Source organism: Rhopalosiphum maidis, chromosome 3 (genome assembly GCF_003676215.2).
Source record: "Rhopalosiphum maidis isolate BTI-1 chromosome 3, ASM367621v3, whole genome shotgun sequence".
In the NCBI taxonomy this organism is placed as follows: Eukaryota; Metazoa; Arthropoda; class Insecta; order Hemiptera; family Aphididae; genus Rhopalosiphum; species Rhopalosiphum maidis.
Genome location: NC_040879.1, coordinates 34042307 through 34051049, shown reverse-complemented (window position 1 = coordinate 34051049; position 8743 = coordinate 34042307). Strand labels below are relative to the sequence as shown.

The following is an 8743-nucleotide window of genomic DNA, read 5'->3' as shown; positions in this document are numbered from 1 at the left end:
TTCTTTCACCTGTTCAAATAATTGAAGACTGTTTTAGCACTGATGCCTTAAATAATATCCTAGAAGAGTAAGACCAACTCACAAGTTTTAACGTCCGGTATTCAGTTAACAAGTACCACACTAGCCTACAACTACAAATATAAGTTTAACGACTAACGTACTACGATATTTGTAACTATTGGTAATTGTATTGAAAAATGTATGGGTAGTTGACTTCACTAAACAACAACTACTTTTAAATAATTGTTACTGTAAAGTTATTCATTTTTATCGTAAACAAGTGATTTTCTCAAAACAGTAAAAACACGTCGACACGTCGTGAAATGAACTGTATAATATTATTCCGTAAATAATGTCGATTGTTTGCCGCGTCACACACTCACACGGCGCATTGTACGCAATGCATTTATCTATAGGTACAGTATTTTACGACATGTAACAAATAACGATACATAATATGGTTTATTATTTTAATTGAATACAACGAGCGTATAAAAACTTGTATTAATACTTAATACTTCTCGGTGAATAAATATCGGCGAGTTCGTGAAATCGAACGCGCACGCACACACGGTAATTTGTTCTACGATATTATAATAATAGTGACCGCTGCAAGCTGTCGTCGGAGCTCTTTCGCATATACTCTTAGATAATATATATATATATATATATTATACAACAGTGCGACGTATATATAGGTTTTTTTTTTTATCGCTAACCCTCATAAATATGCTCACACGCCCACGCACCAGCATATATATTATAATTTATAATATAGTATTTATTATGCATATGTAGAAATACACGTTTTCCGACGTCTCCTCTCACGTTTTTCTATACAATATACATGTACACATCTTATACATGTATGCATGGCGTCACAGGGTCACAGAAAAACGGGAGACTACGGCCCATAAACCATATACATATATATATATATACATATGGCATAGTGTGGTCGCGGCTCTCAGTCCCCGGATCATAATAACTCTTCGTCGACGAAGACGAGCGCGTCTATATCGAGATACGGCGAGCACACACGCGACCCATAACTCTTGCGGAATATATGTTTTTTTCGCAGCGGATCTCGCGTATTTTTTTCTTCTTTCTTTTTTTTTTTTTTGGCGTTTACGTGACTTTATTTTATGGCCACCCCTTTTTACATGCACGCGCGTATATTTATATCATATTATATATATACATGTATATACGCTTTTTCTTTTCACTTTTTATCTTCAACCCCTTGCCTCCTGTTTTTCCCGTCAAACACACGGTGTCCCACGAACGCGCATAATATTCATCTCTATGCGCGGTGCGTATATTTCTTCCGCGGGCCGCATGAATTTAACATGACGAATCGCGCCAAATTTCATTCCTCTCGAATGAATGTATTTATGTGAACCAGATATTGGAAATAATAATGTAATCACTGGTTACGTACATATGCGTACAGGATATGTGTAAAATATAAATTGTAGATCTATATATATGTACATAAAATAAATAAAAAAAAAAAATTAAAATTAAAAATTATTCACTGTGTGTAGAAATGTTTGAAAATTTAATACAAAGTTTCTTTAGTCACAATTTTTATAAGCGTAAAACGAGGTTCGTCAAAATCTCAAAAATTACAAATTATATCTTGTAGTTAGAAATTTATAAAAACTTTTCTTTTTATATCTAAAATTGAAAGTTTAACAAAGAATCTTCACAAGTATAAGTCATAAATATATAAAAATATATAAGCACAATAATTTTATAAACATTTAAATTCTAATTTAGATGAAATTACTTATTTAAGCGATAAATAATTAATAATGAATTATTTTTTTCATAGTATTCGTGGAGACTTAAAACTTCAACGCATATTATATTATTATTATGCATTTTTCCCAATTGAAATGACAATTTTGATTTATTTTATGATGTTATCTATTTCTACTATGAATCTATTTTTACTATTTTACTATATTTCAGGAAAGGTATAATTGCATTTTGAGTTATATAATTTAATATACATTTAGATTATTAAAATAATATAATAAATATAATATTTTCAGAAAAAAATGTACCAATTTACTGCAATACTAAATTAAAATAAATGACTTCAACGGCTATATTAAATTATATATTTTAATACATATTACATAGTGATGTAGGCCAATAAATCGTCTCTACTCAGAATCGTTTTTTGTATACAAAGATATTAGATAAATTATTGAATTAATATTTAATATACTCATCATGACATCGACCCACTTGACATTTAATGTATAGTAAAGCAGCGGTATCAACTTGCCTATATTTTTTTTTAGTTCAAACAAAAAATAATAGCGCAGTTAAATAAATGTAAATACGATGATATTAAAATCGCTCATTAGAAATATATACAAAAATAAATTAACAAGTCCTTTTAGCTTAAAAAATCATATTTAATTTAAAGCAACTATCTAATCGTTGTATGATTTAAAAATATACAACTATATGAGTATAGATAATAATTAATTGAAACATATAATATAATAATATAGTACAGGTATTCACAGATATGTAGTTGAGAAGATTGACCTTCGATCACGAACGCTTACCATCATAAGTCATAATTGGTAATGATCTTTCACACGTGTTTATTTGGATTCAATAATTAATTAGTTTATTATTGTGCTATCATTAATTTCACGTTTTTAATTTGAATATTTTTAAAACTTAGTTTTTAATTTAAAATTCACCGCTAGATAAACGATAATTGGCAATGTGTAATATGGGTAATGCATATTACTCAATGAAGTTTAGAACTCCTTCCGGCAGTCTATTACTTATTAGATAAATATGGATATGTTTACTTACTTAATGTTTATTCTATTAATTTCAAAGTTCCTATCCATCGTGATGTGGTTACTGATGGTAATATATCGTATCTTATATATTATGTACAATTTATTTGTTATTATTACTTACTAGTTGATCCTGAATGCCGTTGGCTTTAACAAATTATATGTCTGTGGATTTACTCTTAAATTCCGTTAAATGTAAGCTGGAAAGATTTTTAACAAAGTTATTTCAGTTATTTTAGTAAAATATACAAATGTAGGTTTAAAATGATATCATGAATCATGATATACATTATAATCAAACCTAAAAATATTCTTTTTTCGTGAGTCAACAATGTCTTGTTTATGTTCAGTAGTTAATAACAATATTAACAATACTATATGATATACATACATAGGTATTAGGATTTATGATTATTGTAATAATATAATAAATTTAATGTTTTTGGTAATAATATGAATTCGAATTACTATATTGCTAATAATTGTAAAACATGCAAATTACTATAATAATAGCAATATAAATATATCGTATAAAATGTATTTAGTAATATAAGCTGACAGACACTCTTCGTTCTGATCTGTTTATTATATGTATAATCTTTTATTATCTTTTCATTGAATTAAAATTTAACACATCAATAACAGCGGCTTATACTTAATAACAAGGTATACTCGACATCTGGAGATAAGTTACCTACTTTCTCCTTTTTCTATTTCATACTAAGACTTCAACAATTTTAATCTAGGCTTAAATGTAATGAAACTATGCAAGTATCTTATAAATGCAGGTTTGAAAGTAATGTTATTTTTATAAAACAAGTATTCATTTTAATATTTTATCAACATACACAATTTATAATATTAAAACATCGAATTACAATACTATGAGGTACGTAGTCAATTTTTTATGATTCGTCGGGATTGCTGTATTTGAAAGCAACAGTAATTTTTGTTTAAAATAATATTAATAAATAAATTATTAGGGTTTTAAACTGTGGCTTATAGAATTTTTTTTTTTTTTTTGTTAGTGGTATTTTATATTTTTATTATAATAATATACAATATAAAATAATTATTTAAATATTTATTATTAATAAAACACAAAAAACAGACAATTATAAACCAAACTCGATACAATTTTTCAAATGCATGTGTTAATAATTTTAAACAATTTACAAGATGCTGAACATACCTTTACTTAAATATTTTTTTGTTTTAACACATTTAAACATAATTTCATAACAATCCTACTTGTTTTACAATACTTTTTTATTTTTATTTTCTTGTACATTGTATATTTAAATATTTCTATAAAGCTCTTCAAAATAGCCACAGGGTGGGATTCATCCGGTTTCAAAAAAATCATATTTCTATTAAAAATTAAAAATATTAGCGGTTAAAGATTAAAATATTTTAAAAAAATAAAGTTTTTATAGTGTACTCAATAAATGTTTAATATGGTCCCATTCACTGCCCGACACACTGTGACGTATCGATTGGCTGACAAGTTAACCTTCGACACACTATTTTGCTGACATTCGATTTGCCGACATCTGACACACACACACACACACACACACACACACACACACACACACACACACACACACACACACACACACATTATATTTAATTCAAAATTAATTTTAATTAAAACTATAATTATTTTATTATTTTAAATTATTTGCATAAATCACAAACATTGTCACAGTTAACTATCAACTATAATATATCAAAATATCTAATCTTATGATCTTTTGTTTTCTAAATAAAAATGGAACATTATTGTTTCTAAGAATACAAATCGTACCATTTTTTAGCCTACAATTATAGTTTATTATAAACGTTATTAGAAAAAAATGTATTATTATATTATGTCATTCAAATATATAAATGCTATACCTTTTTTTTGCAAATGATAATCTTTCTTTTAATTCTTCTTAGTTTTAATATTTTGTAGTTGATTGCAGTTTTTTTGTGCTACGAGGTCAAGCTTGAATTTTGTTTGTTGGTTTTTTAGCTCTTTGGTTAAAATAAAAATGATTGGTTTGGGTCTACTAACATCTTTATTAAGAGCTGCATGTAATTTTAGTATACCTAAAATAATAATTATAAAAAATTCAGTTTCGCTAATGAAGTTTTATCAAATTACGTAACAAGTTAGATTTACTTTTTAATAATTTTGGTAAATACGAATTTCTATTCTACAATTATCTATTTGTTCAATAAGGCTAATGAACAATGACGACAAACAACTTTTTAATATTATCGCCACATGTGTTATAAATTATAATCATAAGATAATCCCTCACTTTGAACTTTACGCCAAATAGATTGCCCTGAGTGAAATAAACACCCTTTTATGAGTGTATTAGAACCAAAGCCACTGCCGAATGGTTACGATCATTCCAATTTCAAAATCTATTTGGAAACAATCAGGATTGAACTCTAATAATCCATTTATTAATATAGTTTCTTTTATTATTTTAAACATTCTTAAATATGGCGATGTGCTTTTCTTGGGCAATAGTACATAAGCCTAAAAACATATATTTTATTTTTAGATTTATTTATTATTTTAAATAAATTATGTTTAAATCTGTTCTAAGTTCTAAGTATTAAATAATAATGGGATATTATGATTCACGTAGTATACATTTTTTTTATTTTCAGTAACATAAAATTTGTGTTACCGGGACAAAAACGTAATTAGTGAAAATCCTTCGGTACCAAATAAAACAATTTTATCATCTACGCCGTTTCATATTTTGTAATTATACATTAGAAATATTATAACTAAATAAATAACTTAAATTATAGAAATACCTAAAAGAAAATCTTTTCCATCATTCGTTGATCGCCAATCACTTTAAATATTTTATTTTCGCATTAACTTCATACGTTTCCTGTAAATGCCGAACTTTTTACATTGGTATAATTGGTACAGCGTCATTTATTTCAAATTCTGTAGAATTCTCTATTCTTGAAACCATAATTGATCTTCTGATTTCATAAGATGGCTGTGGTATAGTTTTTGTGGAATTTATTATCACTTCGTCCTTTAAATATATAACTGTTATAATACTGTTTCAAAACTAATTTAAAAATAAAAATACACGAATGAAATTTACCTTATTTAATTTCTAGATCCGTGCCTGCATTCAACCAATTTGATTTCATACATTTTCGACATTATAGATTTATAGCATTATTTGAATTTTCTCTGTGTATTCCTTATTGATTCTCAGAATTATCAATACATTCATCATAGTGGTTAGAACTTCTTATTCTATCAATTCGTTGTATAAAATTATACAATAACTAAGAGTTGGCCATCATGCTCCGAATTTATAATAAACCATGACATTTTAAATTTAATATTGTTAAATAACTAATCTAACGATGCAATGATAACTAACTATCAATTGTCAAATGTCAATAATACCATAGTGTAATTTTATCAACGTTTTGTTGAATCAAGAATATAAGATTCTAGATTTCCAGATAACAATTATTTTTGTAGTTTCCGAAACTACTTTGTCGGTGAATTAAAAGTTAAAACTTTTCCCATTTTTACCAAAGATCGGTCTCCTGTCTTTGCGGCAGCGAGAGTATAGTCGGTGAATTTGGTGTCGCCGAAACGGGCTTGAATCCGATACACATACCTGTACTTACAAAATTCAAAATACGATAATTTTCTTATTTTTCTATCTTGACACCATAGCTGACTGCAGTCCGATAATTGCTTTACAAATGTACCCCACGAAACACGCTTATCAGCAACGAATATAGTTGACTATCTTATCTTTACAATGGTGTATACCTACCTGCGTCATTTATCTGTAATTTACGGTTGTTGAGCTATATCGATTTGCTGTAACGGATGGAGACTTTTAGCATCATGATATAAACTATTCGAAAATCACTTCAATCAATATTACTGTACTTACTGTTGTGTAAAAGCTACACAATAATTAAAGTATACCGTATCATGTTTTGATTCATATTAAATCAACAAAAGTTTTTGAACTAATATTTAATTCATTGAGTAGGCGGAGTTTGGATTTGTTTAACTGTTAAAAATTAATTCATCGCGATCGGTGTGAACTGAAAGCGTTAATTTGATTTGACTTATTAATGAAGTATAATATATATAAAGGTTCTATATAAACTTACGCCATTTATATTCCCCGTGTCGACTTTCGGCGGCTTTTGTAATTATCACGTGTCAACTTAACAGTTTTCCCCGACATCGTACAAATGGTATATTATTATTGTTATTGTTACAGAAGGTAAACGTGCGTTTGAAAACAGTGACAGGCCGGATCGCGTGGAAATCGCGGTCGACGGGTGGCACGACAGACTATCGAAATAATAATAATATTATGTGGTACACTCGCGTCCCTATTATTATTATTATTGTTAACGAGTGTTGGTTTTCGACGAAGACGCGCGTATAGTGTCCCGGCGGATTTTTTTTTTTTATGTCAATAAAACAACACGGCGAATGATGCTAATGTCGTCCACACGCGCTCGGAAAGGGTGCAGTACGCCCCGACAAATTGGACGGGCAGTATAGCAGGAGGAAGAGGACTGTGTGTACGGTTTGTGTGGAAAAAATTATTATCGAATAAACTTCGGGTACGATAACGCGCGGGCCATGCGGTTGAAATGTGTTTTGAGAGAGTGTGTATGTACACACACGCACATGCTTGCAGAGCGAAAGTGAGTGAGAGAGATTGAAGAAGAGAAAAAAATTGATAATGCACTGACACGTGCCGCATATGGTGTTCGTTACGCCGGGAACAATGACGTTAGTGGTCCCTCGATGTGTTACAGTGCAAAGTTTTCGTACGCGTTCTCCATTACACATGATGCTGCGCTTATTTTTTTATTTTTGGCCTTTTCTTCCGCGTTTTCTCGTTTTAATAAGCTAATGGCACACTGGTCTTCGGGGTTATTCGATTCGAAAAGTATATATTGCAATAATAATTATTGTACAACAATAACATAATAATACGTATATGTATATTAGGTATATAAATGTATACTCTAGCAGTTTTTCCCGAGCAGTGATTGAACTTGATAAAATGGTAACAGGATAATGCAGGCAATGATTGCAAGACTAATGATTATAATTTATATAATGCAGCACACATTATTATTTTGTATAATATTATTACCGATAATAGTGTATCGTTGCGTCTACTACGCTGTCCGGATATATACAGGAGACACGATGGACGGATAAAATCGTTGTGTGTTATGTGCGGTGTGTCTTATAATACACGATTCGTTAATGTAATTATATTATCATTATCGTGAAGTGTTGTTAATTTTTTACGGAAATGGTCGCAAACTCGTATCAAACGATGATCATTATCATAACCACGACATTTATTAAATTGAGGCTGCAACAGCACGAAATGAAACTCGATGATACATTTATAGTGACTTGTCGTCAAACAAATAGCAAATTTGTATGATGTTATAATTTATAATTATATAATTTCTATTCGTTAAATATTAGTTGACGTCTTACTGTAAATTAACGTATGTTATTCCAGCACTTGGGTAACCACGATTAATAACGTAAGGTTAAATTATAAAAATATAAAAAACTACAAACATTTGTTCTAAAATATATTTTATGAATTGACTATAGAATATAGTATCCTTACAAAGTCATATACCAGCAAATACAAAGCGAAGGCGTGTAACTGAATTTTATAAAACTTTTGAAAACTAAACTTTTTGCATTTTTGATAAGAATATGAGTATATATTTATATTGTTTATAAAAGAAACAGCAATGTAAATATACGTATGTGTGTGTGTGTGTGTGTGTATTTCATATATTGTTATTGTTGTCATTTTCGAACATAATATTATTGTATTTTGATCTCGATT

The 8743-nt window shown here is 28.7% G+C and overlaps 1 pseudogene; it reads right to left on the bottom strand.

Moving 5' to 3' along the window:
- Positions 1–5114: 5114 nt before the first annotated feature.
- On the bottom strand, positions 5115–6670 carry LOC113557909 (annotated as a pseudogene).
- Between the last annotated feature and the right edge of the window lie 2073 nt (positions 6671–8743).